Consider the following 25,828-nt stretch of genomic DNA (forward strand, 5'->3'; position numbering starts at 1 on the left):
TTTTAAGGAGAAGTTCTAGCAGTAGAGGCAAATACTACAGATGCAAGAGGGGCGTCTCCGAGCTGATACACATTTCCTTTTCTATCATGTGGTCAATGGAAAAAATATAAATAAGCCCATCCCAATCTCTTAGTGCAGAGGTCCCCAACCTTGGGCCTCCAGATGTTCTTGGACTACAACTCCCAGAAGCCTTCGCCACCACCTCTGTTGGCCGGGATTTCTGGGAGTTGAAGTCCAATAACATCTGGAGGCCCAAGTTTGGGGACCACTGCCTTAGTGTTTCCTGCATTTTTTACCGATGTGACTGCAAACTCATGCTTTGTATGCTTACTGATGTGAGTACGACTGAACTGAGTCAAAATAACATATTCATTCAATAAATTTCAACAGTCTACTGTGACCACTACTTATTTATTCCTTATTTTCAATCCAGCCTCATGTACTCTTACATATCTACACTTTTGTGCTGACCATATGCTTCTAGGTGGAAGGAAACCCTTTCAGACACTTCCTAATGCAGCTTCTGAATGCAGACAAACCTATTGTCACAGTCACCAGTGGTTTTAAGGTTGATGAAAATTGAGATACCTGGAAGAATCATTCCAGTTCAATGGACTTTAGCCTTAAAGTTAGTGTATAAAGAATTTCAGCCTTAATCCTGCACCTGATACAACATTCTGCACTTTTTGTTTTTAACATTCTTTACAATTTCCAGCCTAAGTTCTTTGTAATTCGACAAGTTTGTCACTGTCGGAGTTTGCTGCTTAATGTATTCTTCCAATTTTAATTTTACATCTGCTGTTTCCCATAAAACAATGTGAATTCTTTACTCTATTACAATACATAAAAACTTGTAGTTCACTTCCCATCCACCAACTTCTGTATGCAGAATACAGCAGCCTTTTTTCCGCTATAACAACAAAAAGTCAAAAGCAAGATGTTAAAATGTCCTTCTTCAGCCTACATATGTCAGTAAAGGCTTTAGCCCAGGAGCTTTCAGTTCTAAACAGATAAGAATAAAGCTCAAGCCAGAATTGCAAATCAATGCCATTTAAAGTACAAGAGTTCTGGATCAAGGCAGAAGGATTTTGTTTAAAGTCAATTTTAATCAAGTAGGTAAGGCAGCAAATGAGAACAGTCAAGGCTAACAGCTAGTTCTCTACAACTGCAAGTGTTTATCTGGAGGGAGACTAGATTATATTTGGCCTATCTGCCATCTTAGTATGCGTAAGGATATATCTGCAATCTTGAGTATATGGAAGGTAAATTCTATTTAAGTTCACAAGGAGAAAAAGGCTTAGAACTGAGCTGGCTCTGATTCTTTCCTGAGGACCGTGTCCAGAGAGTTCAGCTAGGGAATGATGTAACAGTCCCTTGGTTCCTAAGTTGTGGGGTTCCCCAGGGGTTAGCGCTGTCCCCGATGCTGTTTAGCATCTATATGAAGCTGCTGGGGGAGGGTGTCATCAGTAGTTTTGAAGTAAGGTGTCATCAGTATGCTGATGACACATAACTCTATCTTGTTACCATTTCTGCAGTACATGCCATCTGTATGCTTGTACTCTGCCTGGCTTCAGTACTGGAATGGACTAGGGCTAACAGGCTCAAACTGAACCTGGGCAAGACAGAGATTTTCTTCAAGGGGAGGGCTTCTGAAAGGTTGGGGAGAATCACCCCTAGGCTGGATGGCATTGTCCTCCCATTCAGAGACCAAGTTCATAATCTGGGTGTTCTTCTGGACCCAGCTGTTTCTGGGGAGTCCCAGATTGCACCCATGTCCAGATCGGCCTAATCTGTCATCTTCCCAACCCTCATCACTCCTGAGGCTCCTTCAGGTGGCCACCTCAAGGGAGGCCCATATATCATCTACTAGAAGTAGGGCCTTCTTTGCAGTGGCCCCAATCTTATGGAACCAGCTTCAAGAATAGCTTCGCCAGGGCCCCTCCCTTTGGATATTCAGAAGGCAACTGGAGACGTGGCTCTTCAGGGAGGCTTTCCACACTGACCCTAGCTGACCTAACTGACCGCCTTTTGTCCACCATTTTAGTGTTCTACAGTTTTAGCACCATCTGGTTTTATCGGTTAGTTGTTATTTTGGTTTTAAATAGTTTTAATTTTATTTTGGTTTGGTTATTATTGTAGCTGTCCAGAGTCATGCTTCAGCACTAATAGGGAGTGGTATACAAATTTAAGTAATAAATAAATAAAAAGGTGGAGGACGGCAGGTACTTGTCCTCATGGAGCTTACTCTAAAGTTATCACAGCATGGAAGACACCAAAGAAATACAGGGGAGAAAAGGAGAAAAGGGGGGGGGAGGAGGTCAGAGTGCCCTTTCTAATAAAAGCTGGCAATTTAAGGATGGCAAAATGTGTGACATGTTGCTGGTACAGCACAAGTTGCTGTACCAAATCACACAGAATGTGTAGTTTGAATTTTCACTCTCCCAGCAAAACATTTTTATTGCATCAAGATAGTTGGAGGAGAAAGGAAAGAGATGGGAAGAAAAGCAAAGCTTATTTTATGCTGATGGAACCAGAGCTGCGGCTGAAGGGCACAATATTCTCCGTCATATCAACATGTATCCCAAAGCTCTTTGCAACTTTATTTACTTTTAAGCTTTACCCCCTACTTACAGCCTTACTGCAATGCACCATCTCATACCTCTGCAATCACTGTAATCTCTGGTGGGAAGCCACAGCGTCCATGTGGCTACTACGGTGATTCATAAACAAAGATGTTGGGAGAAAATTGGATGGAAAAGACTGCTCTTTGACCTTGGAATTATTTCTCATGCTTTTTCAATAGCCTTTCTGATTTATGATCTGTATAACTATGAGATTTCAAAAAATACATACTAATTTTGGAGATAGAAAACCTGAGGGATCCCTCTCCCAACCAGCTCCAGTGGAACTCTTGGCACCATGTCATGTGCACAGAATGAAAGCAATGGACATGATTTTGCTGCTCCCTCCCTCTCTCCCTCTCTATCAGCCTCTCCTTAATAGAGTTGATCCCAAGACCTTGCTTGCTTCCCACTGACTTGATTTAAAGCAAGCTTTTGACACTGCAGCTATATTCAGATGCCATGACAAGGTGGCATTCAAAGGAATTCCAGCTGGGCAAAGACGAGATAGCATACTGATGAATACTGACTAACCTCTTCTTCCTTGCAGTGGAAGCCGCTAAGCAAAGCATGAACCTCAGGATCACAGTCTGTTTACTGCGTTGTGGAAGCCTAGGAGGTTCCAGCTGTCTGACTTACGCCTTCCTCAACAAGCCAGACAAATAACCCAGGGTTTGGTTTAAGGTTAATTCTCTAGCATGTCATGAGCGAAACAACCCAGATGGCTAACTCCCTGCCAATTTTTGCACATCACAATAAACTTACCACAGACTTCAGATGCAATTTGTTTAGCCAGTCCTGCTGTTAAGTGGGAGAGATTAATTAGGGTACATCAGCATGTTGTTCATCCATGATGAGCCAGGGTTCCCATGAATCACCCACTTCCTGTGACATGTGAACCAGGCAGGGAGCCCACCTATTTGGGTTATTTGCCTCATAACAAGCTAAAAAAAAAAACTTAAATCAAACCTTGGGCTATTTGTTGGAGTTGTTGAGGAACAGAGAAGCACTATGTCAACTCTGCTTAGGAAGATGGTTGATTGTGCCCAGCAACTGACAGGGCAATTACAATATGATCTGATGTTATTATCACAGTGCCATAGGATTAAGTCTGCAACACTTACCTAACTCAGAGTGAACTCAATGCAGTTTATTTCTGAAGATAAATGTATAATATCCACCAGGTCTCTGGATTAAATTTCACCTTTCCTTTTCACTCATGAGATAGCTCAAGACAATGCCATTATCTCCCATCCCTGTCTTTCTCTATCTACAATACAAACACATTCTAATACCTTACATATTTGCTGCAAGGGTAATGCACATGAAACCCTCTGAATGTTGTAAAAGTGCTAAGCATTATTAAGAATGTGTTATTTTGGTCTCTGCTTGACTTGCCTTTCTCTGCTTGACTTGCCTTTCTCTAATTCTACCAATTAAGCTGCTGATATACTCTTTGTCTTAGACCAATCATGGTGACTGAGCAATTGGTTCTCTTCAGACTCCGCATGCTTCTGCTGAAAAGCAGTGGTTTTCAGCTCATGGACCTGGTTCCCCACAACTTTTCACAAATGGAAATGGATTTTGATCTCCTGCTCTACCTTTTCTCCCATCTCCATAGCATCACCGTCTCAACCTTAGCACTGCCAAATCCTTGCAATTGCAGAAGTCGCATGCATCTCTAAAGATTGCAGACCTCACAGGGCAAATTTCCGGAGGCCTCTGTAATATTCACAGCAATATGGATTTTGTGCTTTAGTCCTCTGGCAACTGCAGCCTATGCAATCCTCCTCCCACTCAACTCTGGGGAGTTTTTAAACAGAGGTCACATTCATGCATTATCTTAGGAAAAAGCAGTGCCCTGTTGTGCTCCTCAGAAGATGACATAATAGGTTGCAAAATGTTAAAAGACGCAATGGCAAAGAAGTATACCCCAGGTGCAAGGACTTGGTGCTAAAAGGGCAGGAATCCCAATTCTACCTTCAGAATAAAATATAATTTCTGTAATTGCCATATATTTACTTTGGACACTCTGATTATCATTTCAATATTTGGGCTCTCGAAAACTCTTTTTAGTTCAAGCAGAGGTGAAGGAGAGAAGGGAGGTCACGCAGACTGAAGGCAGGTACCTGTTAAAGGACTGAGTACACACAAAAGAACTGACTTTGCTTTTCTGGCTCAAACTAATATCCATTTAGTTCAGAAGTCAGCAGAGATAATCCTGATGCATTTATGAAGCTCACAGGAGGAGGTAGCCATTCCATATTTGTCTTCAACATCTAGTAATCAGAAGCAATGATCAAAAGTAAGTAATTACCGAAGGAAAGGTGAATGAGTAGGACATTAGTGCCCCACTAGAAGTAGAAAAGCAAGTTCCTAAGATAAGTGTTTGGATGTGTCATATTGCAGTTCCTTTTCTGCAGTACACAGTCTGTAGTGGCATCCAAGTCAAATCCTCGCTTAGGAACTTCACTTTAGAACTGGTGAGGGGGGGAAAAGTAGATCCCGGATGTGAGGTGCAATCCTAGTCCTCACAGTCTGTTTCCCTTTTCAACTCAGTGAAACAAGCCGACCTAACAAGGGCTTGTCCACCATCCCCAGACTTTCGAAAAGCAATGTTTTGTAATTCCTAACAAACTAGCTAAAAACTTTGGGAATCATTCTCCGATGTGCCTGCTTCCATGCTCGGTCCTCTGTGTGTGCCCTCGACTCATTGGTTCCACTGCATGTTTCTTCCAGGTTCATTGGATTCTAGTCTTGCCCTGCCTCTCATAATTTAATCCCCATTTCATCTTCTGGATCTAAAAAACCACAACTACACCCTTAGGACAGAAGCCTTTTCTTTTATTTCTGATAGTATGCCCACGCACTGTCCCACATATCTGCATCACCTTTCCCAAAGCTGCAATAATCACAAGAGCTTCTTGTGACGGAACAGACAAATGGGGCTCCAGCAAGCAGAATAGATCATTAGAATAACCTCATAAAAACTGTTGACTCACAGCTGCATTGCAAACGGCACGACTAACCAAAGGCAAGTTCAACAGGCTCTACTAGGATTTCATCATTTTCAGTGCTCTTTAAAGGACTTTGGTTCTGCCTACTTATGCACCATTTGTTCTTAATGAAGCTACAGGGATGTAAATGAGAGGACAATTTGGCCCAATACCTCCTGCTAGAAAGACAGACCACTTGTTGTTTTTGTGCAATAGGGCATCACTGTGTATTTTTAAAATGCCTCGTGCGGGTTCATTTTCCCCTCTCAGTGCATTTCAATTTATTTGTGTGTGTGTTTTTTTAAAGCAGACATTGTGTTGCAGACCTAATACACAAGGGCTCCTGCAAAGCCCATTTGCTTTTCCACTGTTAAGTGGAACGAAGAGCCTTATTAAGCAAGTTACCATGCACTTCACCTACATTAAAATCTTCTGTGCAGTGACTGAGAAGGGACAACTTTGTTTTCTCGTTCCGCCTTTTTGAGAGTTTGGCAGGAATGCTGCACAGTGGTTTGCCTGGAGTATGCCTTTCCATTTTATTTCTTCTTAGAAATGCTCACAACAGAACTTGGCACAGACCCATTGCAAATAAAATGGGAATGCATTCTCTGCTTACTGACCAGGTTTCATAGGGCTGGCCCTGCTGTTAGTGACCCTGAGGAAGCTGACACAGGCAGCAGATTTGGGTAGTCATGAAGGAGTGGCAAATTACAATTATAAGTCATTTCATTACTTATTACTGTATTCTTTTCTGTCAGGTAGGAAAAGATTGATGAGTTGGGTTGATATTTTTCTCAGTGAAGTAACTAGGCATTTTTTTAAATTAAACACCTACAAAAGATGCTCTTGTTCAAGATCTATTGCTCTAAGGCTTCATAAATGTTATTGAGGGTATTAAGTAAGATACTGAAGAGTTGGAAGTACAAATTTCCAAGTGGCTGACCAGGAGTACCCATGCCTACAGTCAATATAGCTCTTTAATGAACAAAAAAGCTAATGCTGAGGACCCAGAATTGCAGAGGATTAAGGGTGCAGTCAAATGGACATTATCCTGCAGTTTTGGCTGATTCACATATTTTCCCAGTGACCACATCACATACATATTATCACAAACTAGTTCACCCCTGGTTGATGCCTACCTTCACCTTTTTGAGTTCCTATCAGGGAGTACTGCTTTTTGGGTTTTGTTTGTTTGTTTGTTTTTGGTACAGATGGGAATCACTTTATTTTGGTTTGGTTCCAGCGTGTGTGATTGCTGGAAGAGAACCAAAGCATATGGCTGGCTGTCCCTCCACTGAAACTGCTCAATGATCTTGAGAAATGGGAAACTTCCGTGCCACTCACCTGCAGAGAGGAAGGGAGATGAAGTTTTCGATTTTCTTTTAATTGTTGCTCATGCATCAGTGATGCTTTCAAAGCATTGTGATTTTCTCTGCCACAGGCAAGGGGTAAGGAAACTTCCCATTTCTCAAAATCGTGAAGTAGCTTAGGCGAAGCATGGAGGAGGAGATAGGTGGGGAACTTTGTTTGGTTTTGTTTTATTTCCCTCTAAAGCAGTGGTCCCCAACCTTGGCCCTCCAGATGTTCTTGGACTTCAGCTCCCAGAAATCCTGACCAGCAGAGGTGGTGGTGAAGGCTTCTGGGAGCTGTAGTCAAAGAACATCTGGAGGGCCAAGGTTGGACACCACTGCTCCAAAGGGAAGCCAGTTTACTTTTCCAGTGTTAAATTTATGGGTATGGGAAAGGAAAAGAAGATCAGTCTACATTGTGCTAAACAGGGGTGCTTGAGGTGTGATGTGGTTGACCCTTGCAGGTGGATGCAAAGATTGCCCCAAATTACATACCATACTTCAAAGCAACTCTGTTGAACATGCTCTAGATTAGTGTTTCCCAACCTAGGGGTCATGATGGCCCCCAAGGAGGTCACAAAGTATTTTCTGGCCGGGTTAAGGTCAACCATACATGTGTTATAGCCCTTGTTAAATAATTTCTTCCCTGACCTTTCTGAATAGGATATTAAAGTTAGTGTATATGTGTATGTATGAGAAAGAGACCCTTTGAGGGTGAAAGAAGCTTCTACTTTCTGAGAAGGGATGACTTTATCTCATTAAAAATGCTTTTCTCAGGTTACCTGGCTATTATAAAAGGGGACTGCACCTTCAAAAAAGTTGGGGACCACTGCTCTAGACTGGGACAATTGAGCTGTCTAGTTGCAGCTATAGAGATGCAGAAAGGATCTGACACGAATGGAAAAGGGTAAAAGGAGAAATGGAGAAGAAAGAGAGAAAAATGTTGCAGACATACCCACAGGTTAGACATAGCCATGATTGCAAGGCCTTTTTCACTGAAAGTGCTGATGAGGATTTATTCTCTCTCTTTTTCTTCTTAAAGGAGAAGAAAAAAGCTGAGAAGGAAAAACACCATGAGCTTAAGAACCAGTCTTCATGAGCAGTAACATGCATATAACCTGTTTCACTCTTATGTATACGATTGGGAAGCTCTGTGAATGGAGCTTTCTCTGTGTGCAGACGCCAGCCCTCCATGGGGCAGCAGCATTAATAAATGCTTAACTATAAATCATAATGAGCTCTAGAAAGCAGATTATTTCATATCAGGAGAAGGAGGGATTGGGCTGAAATTCTATAAAATAAAATGAATGCAGTAGAACAAAAGTATTAAGAAGTGTCTGATGCAGCTCTCTGAATGTGCAGCAGCTCCCAACATAATAGCACTTATACCCCAACAAATCTAAAGAGCACCAGGTTGGCCACTGTTGTACTTTTGATGCTGTATATTACTGGTAGTAGCAGAGTGCCACTAATTAAAGAGTTATTGTTTCTACCCTAGGCCTCCCATGGTTCACAGGGAATGTGACTAATTGCACATGACCTGTGCAAGCCTCAGAGTCAAAGCCAAAACTTTGTAATTACAGGAAATTATGTTGCTGAATCATGGGTTTTCTAGTACAATGACATATTTTACTCAACAGGATATTGGCCACTAAATATAACAAGTGCTCCCTATTAATATAATTATTAAGCAATGATGCGAGGACTGAAAAGATGGGGTAATCGCTATTAAACCAAAAAACTGTTCACACTGTAATGACAATGGATTACTCGGTGACAACTGTATCCAACTCATCTATCGTACTGTGAACTGAACTGACACTCTTGCTGAGTGTTAAGACTTTTTTGACCTGCACAATACTCAGATGGAATAATAAATTCTCAACTCCCATATAAAAATTTTAAAAATCAGCTTCCTTTTGAGAAAAAGTTATTTGGAACTATTTTTTTCCAATTTTTGAACCAAGAAATCTACATTCACAGTCAGGGACATATGTAATGGCATTCCATTGTAGGTCATAAGCAGAAGGGTAAATATAGATGTATTGGTAACTTTTTTAAAAAAGGAAGTTAGTTTTATAACAATGCACAACAATAAACACTGGAAAACAATAAAATGGAACAAAACAAGTGGAGGATATTGAATCACAGAGGCATTTTATTTCCTTGATTTTACATAAATACATCATACAAGATTTCACAGTGACATCTGTGCTTAGTCTAGCCCAGTTGGTCCACAAGTTCCCATGAGACACAGAGTCTTTATCCTGATTATCATATACAATAAATTTAAACCATGTGTTAAAAATGTCTCTTCTCCTTGACGGTGATGAGTGTTTTCCCCATGCTTCTCAATTTTTCCACTAATGCTGTTGCCTAAATTTGTGATGTTCATTGTTGCAGGGGGATTTCATGTTCTCCCTTTCAGTTCTTGGCAATTTCTACATTTTAAGCTAACAAAAGGATGTCTTTCTACTATTAACTTTAATTGTTTTGTCAGCAAACCAATGACAATGTTAGTATTGATGATAATTTCCACCAGATTGATGATAATTCCCACCAGATAATTCCTGACGCCCTCTTTTTTTTCTCCTCCCCCTTTCCTTCAGCTCTCCCATTCTGTTCAGTATTTCTGTTATGTAAAATTGTTTATACGTATACTTATTGTATTATCTTTTAATTGTTGTTAGGCGCCTAGAGTGGTCCTGACACAACCAGATAGGCGGGAAATAAATAAATAAATAAATAAATAAATAAATAAATAAATAAATAAATAAATAAATAAATAAATAAATAAATAAATAAATAAATAGTCTGACTTGTAATTTGTTCAGTTTCCACAAATACTTCTCACACATTTTTAACCACCCGGGACTTCCACCACATGTGAAATGTATTTCCAATCCACCACATTTTCTCTGGCAATCCACAGTTAGATTTCTATGGATATAGCTGAGTTTGACTGGTGTCATATAAATTTGATAATATTCTCCCTTATTTTTGATGAAAGTGTCTCCACTGGGACTTTTGACCACATTGCTCTTCACTGTCATTCATTAAACCTTCTGTTCTAAGTCTTTTCTCCACACTGTCTAATACCTCCAGCTTCACCATGCTTTTGTCTGGTAAAATTCTATAAATTTTGGAAGCCACTCCTTTTAATAATCCAGCAGTATGAATGACCATCAATTCATAAGGTGTTAATGGTCTGGACTTTAGTATACCAACAAAATGGATAATTTGGTAGAATTGCATCCTGGTATATTTTCTGCCCTTGCTGTTCCTTTAACTGTTGAATCCTTTTGGGATTCAGGCCTATGTCTAAGTCATAGAATTATAGAATCATAGAAAAGTGAAGTTGGAAGGGGCCTACAAGGCCATCATGTCCAACCCTCTGCTCAATGCAGGAATACAGTCAAAAGTCTTTTCAGCTCTATAATCCTGTTTTCCTGATGGCTAAATTGTTTAAATGTAAAGCTGCCAAAAAAGAGGATGGCAAAAGAGAGGGCCTCACTGGTCATGGTTTCAGTCATAAATGTTTTGTCTATTTTTTTTTCAATACTTACACTGATGTTTCCAAAAAGGAATTGTTCACATTAAACTTGTTTGGTATATTATGTCACCAGAATGGGAAACTTTTGTTGATTCACTGGTATTTCTAAATCAAACTATGGTTCATGTTTAAGATTATAAATGCTGTAAATTAGGGGGCGACTATAATTTGCATCGGATTGGGGACAGATGAATTTGAATTAAAACTCAGTGACGACATGACATAAAGCTCCATGTGGGAAGGCCCATTGTGGATCCATCGCTTCAGTGGTGAATTATTATTATTATTATTATTTTTTGGTTATTCAGCTGGCAGAGGTGATTTAAGTTTGTTGTAATGAGGATAACACTGTTTCTCTCTGCTTTCTGACCATTGTGATTGCCTGATCCATGCAAAGGGTCATTTGCTGGGCTATAATTTGTTAGCAGGGCTGACAGTGCCCCTTGTCTCCAAACCATCTCTTTTCTTTGTTGTTAAGGTTTTAAATCAGTCCTGAAATACATTATCACTGGGCTACTTAGGAGAACATTTAATAAAAGAGAGAAAGAGAGAGAGATGTAAATTGGTTGTTGTGGGTTTTTCGGGCTCTTTGGCCGTGTTCTGAAGGTTGTTCTTCCTAACGTTTCGACAGTCCCTGAGGCCTTGCTGTCCTCTGAAGATGCTGGCCACAGAGACTGGTGAAAAGGTAGGAAGAACAACATTCAGAACACGGCCAAAGAGCCCAAAAAAACCACAATAACCATTAGATCCCGGCCATGAAAGCCTTCCCGAATACAGAGATGTAAATTAATAGTTAGCACCTTGTTAGCACCTCAAAGAAGCTTCTCCTGTTGGAGCTCTGTCAAGGGAGTCTTTGTCCATGCTAACTCCTGCAAACTGTTATCTGGACAGTTATGTGATTTCACCCATGGAAACCTAATTTCCAGAGGTGCAAATCACAGTCAATCAAACTGTATTCTCCCCACTCTGTAGTCGTTTCCTTATAGTTAACTGATAAGCATTATAGTAAACTTGTGGTTTTGTTATACTCACACCCCTAAACCTAAGAGTACTTTTGCATTAAACCTTGGTTTGCTATTGCAGTGAACAAAAACTGTAAATATGCTTTGTCATGTCTGTAGAATCCAAAAGTGGTAAAACCTGAAACAGGTAACCTTGATTTTTTAAAGGTTAAATCTGAATCTTGCAGAAGATACATTGCTACTGTCAAAAATAGTGCACCCACATTCATTTTCACTCTCCTTCTTTTTTAACATCTGGTAATATGATAGGCATGACATGACATCATTGTGCTTCATGTGCCCCCTGCAAACAACAGCCAATGAAGAACAATGTGGGCATTCTGGTTCCAGCATAAGACAGATGTTTAGCAAAAGCAAGACAGCTGTTTCATTATTGCAGCAATATATTTCACTTTCTTCATGATGCCATTTTTATTCCTGCTTGGTTAATCATAGTAGAGTATAATCATTACTTGTCCTTCTTCTGCACTTGCGGAATACCTTATATGGGCTCTGGAATTCTGTGTATAAACTCTCTTAATTTTCAAGTCACACAGAACTCAAATACTACAATTATAGACACTGAACAGATATATATGCAGTACTTTTTAAAGGAGTATTTGTGCAGGGTTTTCTACACAGTTCTGAGTTTTGCTTTGTATTTGTATATTAGAATTTTTAGAATGAAATTAGAAAATGTGAGAAAATCTTGGGAGACAGGAAGTTGTTTGCAAGTGAAGGAGAGAAGAAAGATTGCAGGTCACAGGTAAGGCTTTGCTCTGGATACCCTCTTTTATTTCAGTAAAATTTACCAAGACACTTTCTGGTTTCACATGGAATTTTTAATTTAATTTTACCACCATGAAAGTTGTAAGTTTTCCTTTTTTACATGGAGCTAAATTAAATTACAAGAAACCCACTCAACCTCTACTTTCAAACAGAGGGCTATATAACTGATCACAGAAATGTAAAATAACATTGAATACAGTGGTGTGGGCTGTGGTGCTCTTGAAATTTACTGCACTATCTGGAAGTGATAATGTATGTTATTGGCTGTCAAGTCATATACCTAATAGGGTTTTCAAGGTAAGTGGGATATTTAAGGAGTGGTTTTTCCAGTGCATCCCCAAATTTCCATGGCTAAGAAGGGATTTGAACCCAGGTCTCCTAATTTATAGTCCATTTGTCTCCACAGTGCCACACTGGTTATCTCACTTTTGATTACACTGCGAAGTTCACCATCTTTTATCCTGTCCTTATTTTGCATCAAGTTGTCAGATCCTACACTGAAGTTTTAAAATGTGCAAATTGTTTCGTGTCCATGTAATTTCTCCAAAGCATTCTTTAAACATCACACATGCCACATTCTTGAGGCAGGAGTCATAATGAATCTTGAGCAGTAATGTAGTGGGGGTCCGATTTATAGGGTGGAACCCCCAAGTCTTTCTGAGCAGCAAGAATTGTAATACAGTAGAACCCCAAGAATCTGCTGATTCACTTAACCATGCTCATCTGCAGTCAATGAAAGAAGATCACCAGAAGCTGTTTAAATTCTGCAGATCCATTTGTTGGATACAGTCCAAGTTTACAAAATGCCTAGAGTGAAGGAGCACAGTGAAGCTATGGGAGGATTCTGACAGGAAAAAAAGTTAATCTCACAATTGAAGAAAGGAATTGAGTATAAAAATATACAGGACATTAGTTGCAATTCCAGAAGTACAGTACCACAGAGTTCCTATAAACAGTCCTTACATATTTAAATTTTGTACGCTGTTCTGAGGATGCTAATCATCCCTTTGTCCATGGAATCCACACCTTATAGGCTACCCGGCCAGTAGCTATTCTCAGTATTCAGGAGCAGTTTAAACTCTGGCAGATCCATTCCTTGGATCCAGACCACATTTTCAAAATGCCTTGAGCAGAGTTTCACAGAGAACTTCCTTCCACCAGAGGAAGAAGGCAACTGTATGAGGGCTTTGCGTTTTCAGCCTGCAGCCTCTCCTCATCGAGGTGTACCCCATGCTGTGGCTGCTGGTGTGGGCCTGTGCCAGCAGTGCCTTCCTCAACCCATTGCGAAACCTACCGGTGGGCATGACCGAAGTCATGAGTGCCGATGTGCTTCAGTTGCCTCTTTCCATACAAGTGTAGAATTAATAAATTAAACTTTAAAAGCATATTTGCTAGGAGCCTGTGAGGTGTTTGGGACTTTCCACACTTTTCAACATCCACAGAGGAGCTTGGAACCAATCCCCATGGATACTGGAGTTCTACTGTATTATCTGTTCAGGCTTCCCTTTCTCTTTTGAGCTTAACTGCAGTCCTCACAGCAGAGATACTGATTTTCCTAGGAGAAATGTAATTTTGTAAACTATCTTAGCTGTAATGTTAAGTATTTGAGGGTGGAACTACTAAGTTTACAAGAAAAGAGAAGTTCCTCATTTGTATACAAGAACAGATACAACTCTCCAAAATGTCCGATCCTCTTTTTTGAGGGAATGGTTATGAGGAGTTACCTTACTTCCAGATTTGCCATAGTACTACTAGCCTTTATTGCTATGAAAAGGCTGCTTTCGTTAGGACTGTTAAATCCAATGAAATTATTTCAGATCCCCTAGCTGGGAGTGCAGTAAGATTAGAAAAATAAATGGCGTCCTGCATTCAAAGGGAGGTTGATAATTATGCTACACTTCGATTTATACTTGTGCTTCCAACACAAAACACACAAAGCATGAGTGGGAAGTATGGGCTGGAAAGCTTTGTGGTTTAGGTGTCTGGCTGCAGAGCCAGCGGTTGGGAGTTCAATTCTCCATTGTGCCTCATGGGAGAAGAGCCAGCCTGTGTAGCCATGGATATATTGCACAGTCTCAGGATGCCCCTGCCCATGAAGAGGTGAATCAGAAATCACTTTTTATTACCTACCTAGAAAACCCTAGAAAATATCACCATAAGTAGGAAATGACTTGACAGCATGCAATTATTATAAATTATTATGAGTGGGAAAAACAATAGAGAAGTCTCTAAGGACTACTCTTCCATTTTTTAGCATGAAGAGTTACCCCCAAGGCCAATTTGCAATGTGAGAAGGATTGTTATAATGATTACTGGCAATGGTTTATATATTAATTAGTATCTTAAGCACTGGTAAGGACTGACTGGTTGCAGTTCTCAAGGTTTCCCACATCTTTTGCTACTTCATGTTAACCTTTTTCTAGTGGAAAACATGGGGACTGATTTTGGGGATCTCTGTAGATGTAGCACATGCAACCTGTAAGCTACTCTTCCTTAACTCTGTAGATGTAGCACATGCAACCTGTAAGCTACTCTTCAGCCTCTAGAATGGCCAAACACTATTTCCTTAATCTTTGCTTATTATCTTGTCTGGTGAATATGAACTGTGATGTTTTTTGCCTACTGTTCTTCAAGCCCAAGGACTGGACAATACATTTGCTTAGTCTCCATATATACTTTTTAAACTTGCCTTTCTATGTTAAAAGGGTGGTGACTAAGAATTAAAATAAAGCAATGAAAATACATCAAAACGACAGATGTAGAAGTGCAGTACCATTGACTTCAGAAGTTAAAAAAGCTAAATCAGCCAAATGATTTGGCAAAATCTAAAAACATGAACTGGAAAGATTCACCTATAGCAGCTGATGACACTAGTCTGTCCTGGCAAACCCTCCTCTCTTCTGGTTATATACAACTCCAATTATGTCATGTTTTGATCTACAGAGGCAAGCGTTTCAACTGCAGTATCATTCCTTGAGGTCAACTACTCATCCTTCAGTAGAAAGACTGCCATCAATTGCAGCAGTGTGGATGTTCCTGCTTCAGTGATGCATTTCTGTTTATCTTTATGTCTTCTTTTATCAACAACAATTACCAGGCCAAAGGGTTACCAATGGCACTTGCAATCTGAAAGGAGCTGTCTCCTTTGCTAGGAATGTATTTTGACACTTGCTCTGCACATTTAAAAAAAGTCTTTGAGGAATTGCAACTGAAGTCTAATTGTTTTTAAAAGAAACAAGGAAACTGTCCCCACATTGCACTTTATATGTACCTATTTTTCTCTCTTGCATGATAATTTAACCGACAAGTACTTTATTTTTCTTTCTATTGGCATGTCGCAAATTCTCTCATTAAAATTTGACTCTCCCCTGAAAAAAGCCCGCCACCAAAAACAGTAAAAGAAAAGAATTCTAGGTGAGCTTACAAAATTCACATTTACACTGAATAAAAATCCATGCTATCCCCAGTTCAGTCATAAGCACTCTTGTATAACTATATATTTATATATATGATAGAGTATGCATTTTATGAACCATATGGATGATGTAGAAATAGCAACTGGGGAAATCTTAAGCTATATTTTCTCATAATACAAGTACTAGGGGACAGACAAGGAAATTGATAGGCAGTAGAATAAAGACAAATAAAAATACTTATCCTTGTTCACCTGCAGAATTCATTACAATGAAGCGCAGTGAAGCAGGGCCCAAGCAGCTGCTTAATCTCTCAGACAAAGCAACCCCAAAACCTCCCTATGCTGTTCTTGCCTGCCAAAAGCCTATTAAAAATGCTCCAGTGTACATTGGAGAAATAATATAGTTGAAACTAGAGGGGAGGAGTGGACAGGTCCCAGACTAATGTAAGGACCCTTAGCAGTAGCCATTCAAGATTTCAGGCACAAGATAGCAATTCAGCTTAACATGCATCTCATATAATTGGAGAACAGAAATAAATACCACAGATTCCACTCCTTTGCAAAAGTGAATTGAGAATGCATGAAAATAGGCTAATTGTGTACATCAAATGTTGCCATATTCTAATCCAACTAAAGTTGTTTAAAACTGACCCGCACCAAAACCAAAGAGGAAAGTAGGAATGGCTAACATTAAATCACATTTTCCCCCAATGGGATTATTTAAAAAAAACATTCAGATAGGCTTAAAGATACAATATGGATGGGACAACCTCCAAAACATCCTGTACATTCCTTTTGTATCTTTTCCACACTTTTGTGAGATTTGTTGCAAAGTACAGAGGTAGAATAGAGTGGTCATCAGTTTTGAAACATGCAGATGAGTTTATGACTATGCATTCCACATAGTTTACTTTGCCAGTTTTAACAATGTATTTACCGGAAGGCTGAATTGGGGTGGGTGATACAAATCCATACTCTCACATATAACAACTGGGCATGGCACAGATAGAAACTGTAACAGCAGCCCCTGAAGGATCTAACTTTGATCCAACTAGAGAAAGTACATACATGGAGAAAGTTGGATGAGATATATCTATCGAGCAACATGTGGGATCCACAGACCTTCTCTACCCACATGTGCTGCCACCAAAACTATAATCATCTTCAACCCCTACATTAAGTTTGGGGTTGCCATTTAATCTTCTCCTGGAACATCCCTGTAATCAAACTAGATAAACAGCTAGTGTTCCCTTTTACACTGCTGATCGAGCACTACCACATCTGAGGACTGACTTTACACTGCCCTTTTAAAAGAATACAAATGTTTTGGGGGAAACACACAGTCCTTGGTGACAGTACACAAACCAAGTGTCCCAGCGCTAGCCAGCAGTATGTGTGAATATAATGCCTTATGGCTACTCTCTGTAAGAAAAATAAATAATATTTGTAAACCACACAAAAAAATATTTTTAAAAACACAAATAACAAAAAGGTCCAATGTTATGAGCTGTCAAGTTCTTAGTCATACAATCATAACCCCTTTAGCCTTTTTTCCTTACAGTTTAAATGTATTTGAACCACTTTCAGCAATAATTAACAATACAGATCCTGCTCTTTGACTTAAATCCCACTCTCTGTCTCTCCTTCATATTTATTTAGTAGTTACATTTATATCCTGCCCATCCACTGGCGAACCACTATTCTGGGCAGCTAAGAACATACCCACCAACCAACCAAAGATCACACAAATAACAACGGTGAAAAAGAAAAAGAAAACAGAAGCTATTGTAAACAAATTTCAAATTCAAGCACGATTCCAGCACATTGAGAGTATCATAGGAGGTAGATATTCTTAAATTCCTCTATGAAAAGCCCAGATTTCACACATTTTCTGAAGGTCAGCAGGGAGGGAGCCTGGCATATGTCAACATGCAACACATTCCATAGTGTAGCGGCCACTATCAAGAAAGCTCAGTTCCTGGTGGTAGTTTTCCAGGACTCTCTTGGTGTGACCTCACACAGTTAAAAATCTTGGGTAGAGTGGGTGGCCTGGGTAGAGGAAGATCAGGGAGATATGTTTGCATCTCCATGCTCCTGACACTATCCTAGCTGCCACATTTTGCACCTGCTGTAGTTTTTGCATCACTTTCAAAGGCAGCCCTTTGTAGAAAGCATTGCAGCAATCAGCTCTAGAGATTAATGGACCAGTGTTTTTAGGGATTTCCTGTCCATACACACCCTTACATACAAAACAGTATATTTATAGCCATGTCTCTTACCAACCAATTACCTCACTGTTCCATTCATTTGTCAGCTTTTTCTACACCTCTTAACTGTTTAACTACCATTCTTAGAACACATCCAACCTGCAACCATTTCTTGAGATGCCTGATCTGGCCATGATGACACATGCCTTAATTACATCCCAGCTGGATTACTGTAATGCACTTATTTGGGGCTACCTGTTGAAAGTGTCAGGAAAATTTTTGGTGGGTCCAAAACACAGCAGCCAGATTGCTGGCTGGGGTGCTTTACAGGAATCACAAAAACCCCATGTTACAACAGCTCCACTGGCTGCCAATCCATTTCTGGACCCTATAAAGCTGTGAATGCCTTGGGCCCAAGCTACCTCAAAGTCCCTATCTCCCTTTATGAAACTGGTCAGGTCTTAGGATCATCAAGGGAGGCCTTTCTCTCAGTCCTGCCCGACCTTCACTTGATGGGAAACAGGAAAGGGCCTTCTCTGTTGCTGCCCCCAGACTTTGGAACTCCCTCCCACAGGGCTGGCTCCATCTTTGTTGTCCTTCCGCAAGCAAGTGAAGATGTTTCTCTTCAGGCAAGCTTTCTCTCAATGACTGTATATTTAGTATTGCTTGTGTTTCCCATTTTGAAGAAGGGTATTTTGTTGTTTCTTTTTAACATTTCTATAATTAATGTTTTAGCTTTAAATATTGTCTTTTAATAATGTACGTCACCTCTGTAAACTCATTGGTATTTTTTTAATTAAATATTGTCTTTAAATGCTGTAAGCCACCTTGGGCTCTTTTCTAATGAGAAAAACGGAGTAAAAATATTTTCAATAATTAAAAAATAAATACACTGACAATCAAACCCCAGTTACCATGCATGCCAGTACAAACCTATATACAAAATATGTTTACAGTATAAAATTGCCACACAACATGAAGTGTCTTTTTGGATGTGTTTCCCCCCCCCCTTTTTTTTTTTTGCTTAAAATAGAGGAGGAGGAGAAAACTTAACCATGTCATTTGCAAATTAAATTAGAAATCAGAGTTGGATAATAACTTAATTGGCCCATAAAATATGATTTTTTTTAAAAAATGAGATTTTGTGCCCTTTAAGGTGCATATTATAAAACATGAGATTGGAGAGAGAAGGATTCCCTTTAAAAAAATCTCTCAACTTCTCTCCCCAATTCTTATAGCGCCCAGCCTGATGAAGCATGCAGAAAAACTGCAAAGCTTATCTTTTTAAATGATACGTTGGGTGACTGGGAATATAGGAAGTTATCTATCTATACCTACCAAGTCCAACTAGCTCAATTTTATTGGTCGTACCTGTTCTTTAGGAATTCAGACAGGGTTCCTCCCTACCCTCCCTGAAGAAACAGGGAATTGCATGCAAAGTAGGTACTCTAAAAATATTCTTCACCTTTTGTCCACTGGAATGCTAGGTACATCCTTCCTTTGTGAGTCTGTCATTCAGTAACAAATGTGCAGGAATAGCATTTTACTAAATAGAGATTTTCTCTGTCTGAAATGTTTAGTTAACTACGTACAGTATCTTGGAGAAGAGGCTAAAAGACAAAATGGAGAAATGCATACACCTATCTTCTGCAGAACTCTGTAGCGATTATTTTTCTAATGCAAACTTCATTTAGGAGAGTAAAAGATCACCACCTGCATGGACTGCTTCCCTATATTTAGAATAATCATGCTGATTGGCAATTTCCCTTAAAATCACCTTTTCTTTTCCAGCCCCCCAAAACACTTAAGTGGGCTGCAGATTAAGGAGGCCTATAAGAATTTAATTTTAACTGCTTAATGGGATGAAGCAAATTACATTCGGAGGGGGACCCCACTGATGACCAAATGTTAACTCGCCTGGTTATTAAGGCTTCAGGGATACAGTAACTGACATGAATGGATATAGAAACCTTTAATGCATTTGTAAAATGTCCCTAATGTTATTTCCTCTTAAGATTAAGCTTTCCCAAAACATAGCATTTTGGGGGATATTTAAAACTAGTCTCTTGACATATATGTGTTAGCTCATATTTAATTATCCATAAAGTAATTTGCTTTGTGACTACTGCTCTTGAGTGTATCCTAGCAGCATAGAGTACCTGAACTAGCCAGTTTCAGGAAGATTTGGGGATAGTCCTGGGTGCTGATGCATTCTGTGACTGGATCCAAAGTGCCTTTCAGGCATTCAGAACAGATGTTGAAGAAGGCAGTAGGACTGTGCACGTTAGTCCAACGCACAGTGTCTTCCTTGTCTCTGCTAAGGGATTCCAGAACTTCTGCATCATTAAACATCTGAAAATGATGGATGAGGTTTTTTTGTCTATTCAGATGGATGAGCTTAAGAGCTTTCCTATAAATCGGAATCCTCATAATACAGCTTTCTCACTACTACAGAGGTTTCTAAGCACATTCACATACCTGAAGGTCCCTCATGAAAGGAAGCAGGGAGAATGTATCTCAGGGCTGCCCTTTTCCCACATTCACTTTGGATGCCTCAAGAGAACCAAGACCAAAACGTTAGGAAGAACAACCTTCAGAACACGGCCAAAGAGCCTGAAAAACCCAGAACAACCATTAGATCCCGGCCGTGAAAGCCTTCGCGAATATATTAAACCAAGACCAAAGTTTACAGAATCAATTTCAACAGAGGTTTCCAGCAAAGTTCAAATATTTCCAGCACTAAAAGCCTGGAGTAGTCTAGGGCTATGGTCAGAAACTAAACTTCCAAAGGAAATCTCCTTTAGGACTTTTGTTCCTGCTCAGAGGTGTAGTTTTCAGTAGGAAATCTCTGAAACGTTTTGCTTAGCAGGGGCCATAACATCATCTGCCACCGCCACCCTTAGTGTCAGACCTCACAGTAGTTGGATGAGAAATGGATTTTTATCCAATTTGCAGAAGAAGAAATTTTTTTGACTATTTGCTAATTATTCATCTATTCCAGGTCTTGGCATTCAATTTCCTAAATTCAGAAAGAGGCAAAGAACTTTTAAATAAAAACTCAGTGGGAAAAATGGGATTTTCCCATGAATTTATATTGTTGCAACCCATTCCTGCTGTAATAAAAAATGTTTGAGGGTCCCTATAAGTCAGAATGAAGTGATGGTACACTATCATTATTAGCTTCTCAAAAGACCTGTTCTTAGTGGAAATCAAAACTGCAGATACTCATTTGTTGATATGGATCCAACCACCCAAATTTGGACTCTCCTCGTGGTAAGAGGAGCTGGCTATGGGACTGTCATGTTGGTCACCTGCACTTCCAAATGTATCACTATACCACTGTCCTGGTTTTTAAGGCAGCAATGAAGAAATGTGCAGTACATTTGGATAAAAGGCAGATATGGCCCAGGGCCTTCAGTCATTGACATGTAGAGTATCTATTAGCATACTATACTAGCCAACCTGTCATTCATGAGGAGCTTGCTAGAGGTGATCTGGATAATCCGCTCTGCTCACAGTGACCCTCATAATTAAGTGCCAAAACTGTTATTAAAAGTTTGTTGTATGTATTATTTTATTACTCATTTCCTTAAAGTCTCATATGTAGTGTTTGTAATAGTTACCCCACATAATGCAAGATACAAAGTGGGTAGAATTACATATTTTATTGGGCTAATAATTACTCTTTCTTACTGTTTGTTGTACATGTACTGAACTGAACCAATATTAAGAATTACACGCAGGTCTGTCTTTCCATGTTCCTTAATGTATACTGACGTGTTTCCATTCAATAACTAATTGCACATCTGTAAGTTATTACAAATAAAACCTATATCCTTTCCAATAGCCGGGCTTCTGAATATGTGTTTATACTATCCCAATATACTTTGCCTTTCCTTGTTAACCTGTCTCATGCTCTTTCAATTTAATATTTTAGTCATTTTTTTCTATGGCTACAGTGCAAATAAATATTATTCTAGAGAAAGAAAGAAAAAGGGAGAAAGGTTGTGGGGAGGAGAAATAGTAGTGGAATATTTCTCACACTGTGGGGAAGTAAAAGAAAAACAATAGCTACACATAGATCTATTACTAGTTAGTTCAGTATCTATGCATAAATTTCCTTATGATCAGCCAAATGGCTGAACATCTGTGAGGTGGATGTGCCGCCTATGGTATATGAAATGACATATGATAAATTCATGAATGGAGACAGCAGTGAGGTCTTCTGTCCAGCTATGAATTGATGGAGCAATTTATTTCTTCCCGTATGATAATACAAGTCTGTTCATAATCACAAAAGCACAAATAACCTATTTCCTCTGACCTTGCTTAAGTCTCATATTACTAGCACACATTAAAATGTGTAAACATATCTCCAGCAACTCAAATTGGGTTGGATCTGTGAGACTGGGGAAGAGTGGTGATTGAAGAACAGAACCAACGGGTTCAGATATTATCTCTGCTATGAATTAAGAATGGGAAGAATCTGTTAGTTTTGCCTAGACTTTTGTTTGGGTTGTTTTTCTAAATTGAATGCCCCATATTTTTCCTTCTTGTATATGAACAAACTTGCAGGGTGTTGTTTGTTAAATTTCCTAAAACTTGCAACTGAAACAAAGTTTCCCCCATTCGCATCATCCGAATCCTATGAGTAGATAGGAGTATACAGGATAATGTTGTACCTGTCTGTCATATAAACATAAAAGATGAAAGCTTCATAGAAGTAGTAGTATTAGTAGTAGTAGTAGTAGTAGTAGTAGTAGTAGTAACCACCTCAGTTTGGCATTAACAAGGCTGAATACCCAGGTAATGAAAGCCAGGTTTTTGGGATTGAAGTTTTAAAGACCCAGGCATGGGTGGGTCCATTTCTCCTTTCTTCACATTTTAATTTCAAATTTTTTCTATCCCAAATATGAAGAAATTTGGCAGTTTTGGAAGATTCTTGTGTTAAAAAAATGAACCACTATGAAATTATAATTTACTTTTGCTGTGAATTTATTGGAAAGCTTTAGGATACTATCCTGTCTTGGTTATTGCTTTCCACCTGCAGTATGAGAGGTGAATATATGGTATTCCTAATGGATTAATGTCAAGTATTACTATGTCCTTTTCTCTCTCTCTATTATGTTTAGAAAGTTCTCCATATCCATTGGGATAGAAAGCATGTTGAACATTGATTTGGTTTCTTTCCTTTGCTATGACTCATTTTGCTGATTTCTCACAGGCTTATTTTCAGTGTTTTATGCCAATATTAAAAGGATATAACAAAGGTGGCTTAAGTAGACATGATTGATGTTTAAACATTTATGATGGTCAGAGTAAATGGTCTCTTGATTTGTTTGTTTCTGTAATGAGACCCTAACCTGGCAGGACGTAAAACTACTTGACATTTTAAGAGTCTTTGCCAAGAACCTATTACCACTGTCAGATGCTTGTTACTTGAAGCCAAATATAAAGGAATGGACATTACAGAGCAGTGAACCTTAAATTCAGCATAGAAGAAAATTACTCAGACTTCTCGATAAAATTCCTCAATCCATATGGAATCAATTTCCTTTCTAATATAAGACTGCTGAAGGTGGCAGATTTTAAATTTTATTTTAATTCATTGGTGTTAACATTCAGAAAGGTGAAAAGCAACTCTGAATCCTTTTATAAGCTTGTCTGTCTCTCAATAGATGCCCACAACTGGGGCATAGCATTGTATCTGTAACAATCAAGCACTGTGGGGTGAAAGTTGGTCATCCTCCACCTTGAATTTTAAGAAAATATTCCATATTCTGTTAACAGTTATGTATATGAATATTTATTTATTCATATTAATTATATGTCATCTTTCTTTCCATAGGGACCCAAGGTGGCTCACAACAAATAAAACTATACAATGCTCACATTAAAAAAAAATACCATTAAGAACTATGTTAAAAATTATTAAACATTTGTCAATGTTAAAATGATAATTAAAAAACAATTTTTGAAATGAAAACATTAAAAAAAGTTTTAAAATATCTGAATTTAATAAATGTGATATTTCCAAGACTCCTACTTATTGCAATTTTTCACATCTATGTACTGGATACTGTCTGAAAAGCTCATTTCACTAGTTAGTGACTGAAAGCTCCAGTCCTATCCTCCCTTTCCTGGTGGCATATATTTGAACTCAGTGGGGTTGATGTCTAAGTACACATGTCTAAAATTCCATGTCACGCTGCAATCCTGCAATACACTCTTGGAACATCACTCCAGAAATATGTTATTTCTGAACTGACATTTATAATAATCTGCTAGAATTACTAATGCTTTAAGAACTGCCAAGGTACACGAAGTCATGAACAACCTCCAATTCTTGTGTGGAGATGGTAATAGAGGGAGGTGAGTCCACACCCTGGCCCATGACTTGTGTTTTCTTCAGCCTGATTGTTAATCCAAACTCTTGGCAGGCCTTCCTAAAACAATTCATGTGTTGCTGGAGGACTTCAGCAGAGTGGGCAACAATGGCTGTATCATCGGCGAAGAGGAAGTCCCACATGCATTTCAGCTGGACTTTGGTCTCTGCTCTCAATCTAGAGAGATTAAAGAGCTTTCCATCTGATCTAGTCCAGAGATAGACACCTTCTGTTGCAGTTCCAAAGGCCTGCTTCAGCGTGACAGCAAAAAAGATCCCAAACAGGGTGGGACGAGGACACAGCCCTGTTTGCTTCAGATGTCAAAGGGATCTGATGCTGAACCATCAAAAACTACGGTGCCCTTCATTTCCTCATGAAAGGACCTGATGATGTTAAGGAGTCCAAAAATCAAAGACAATGTAAGGAATGATGCTCCAAGTCATACAAAAGCAGAACAAAACTAATTGGAATGCACAAACTCTAGACAAAACAAAATGCAGATAGAGAACAAATGTAGCAGTCTTTAAAAACACAGATCTCTCCATTTCGCTTCTAAAAACATAAACTACACTGAGAATAAATAAAAACAATCTTGTTAAAAACAAGTCGCAAGTGTATGTAAACAATATGTAAGCAAATGTATTTTCAGCCACCCATGATAACAGACTGTTTGTCTCAGTAGGCAACAATGCACAATAAAACCCTCAAAGTTGTTTTCAGTGATACAAACAATATGAAATTATTAAACCCTCTGTTATCAGCAGTCTCCAATCACAAAAAAAAAATTCTCACTGTACAGTACTATTATTGATGAGCTCCCATATAACTACCAGTTCCTTTCACACCTGTTACTGGTAATATATACAATATTCAAACCAAGAGCAGTATTCCTATTTGTTGCCGCCTATTTGCATGCTCAGTTGGGCTTTTTCCAGGCTTGCACAAAGAGGTATCCACTACTTCCTTGCACAAGTATAAGCCTGTTCATTACAATAGGTTGATCTCTATGGAGTTAACATCATGTCTTTAACTGCTTTACAGATGTTAAAGGTCTTAAAAATGTCTTAAGTCTTAAAACACCTCAGCTAAGCTACCACATCTTCAGAATATGAAATGCTTAGTACCACTGTCTTAAGATAAGGGAGGAAACAGATTATCCTAACCTTGAACATTCCTTGCACCTGGAGTGGAGCTAATTAAAATAACTTAGCTGGTACAGCTAGGGCCAATTAAAATAAGCTAGATGACTAGTTGATCTTTGGAACGGTGGGATTTAAAAGAGATAGGGAGAACAAAGCCACTCTCCATCTCGAATCATCATCATGGAATAGTTGTCACCATGACTTTGCATGTTGACTTTATGCTTTGTGCTATCTGCTATGGAGAACTCTGTACATGCTCAGTAAGTAAAGTTAGTTCAGCTTTGTTGTTTTCTGTGGGAATAATTCTACCATTCCTTGAGCTCTGTATTTCACATATCTTACCTGATGATGGTTTTTGTAATCACTGCT

General features: G+C 39.1%; 1 protein-coding gene and 1 long non-coding RNA gene across 9 annotated transcripts in view; one reads left to right on the forward strand and one right to left on the reverse strand.

Moving 5' to 3' along the window:
• Nucleotides 1–25,828, reverse strand: part of NRG1 (neuregulin 1) — a 746,295-nt gene that overhangs the window by 578,130 nt on the left and 142,337 nt on the right. The gene's annotated exons all lie outside the window — the stretch shown is intronic.
• LOC144586514 (uncharacterized) overlaps nt 295–25,828 on the forward strand; it is a 57,710-nt gene continuing 32,176 nt past the window's right edge. The window contains exon 1 of the long non-coding RNA XR_013541379.1: nt 295–25,719. This is a non-coding gene — a long non-coding RNA (uncharacterized LOC144586514). The remainder of the gene's footprint in view (nt 25,720–25,828) is intronic.

The sequence above is a fragment of the Pogona vitticeps genome, chromosome 2, assembly GCF_051106095.1.
Source record: "Pogona vitticeps strain Pit_001003342236 chromosome 2, PviZW2.1, whole genome shotgun sequence".
Classification (NCBI taxonomy): domain Eukaryota; kingdom Metazoa; phylum Chordata; class Lepidosauria; order Squamata; family Agamidae; genus Pogona; species Pogona vitticeps.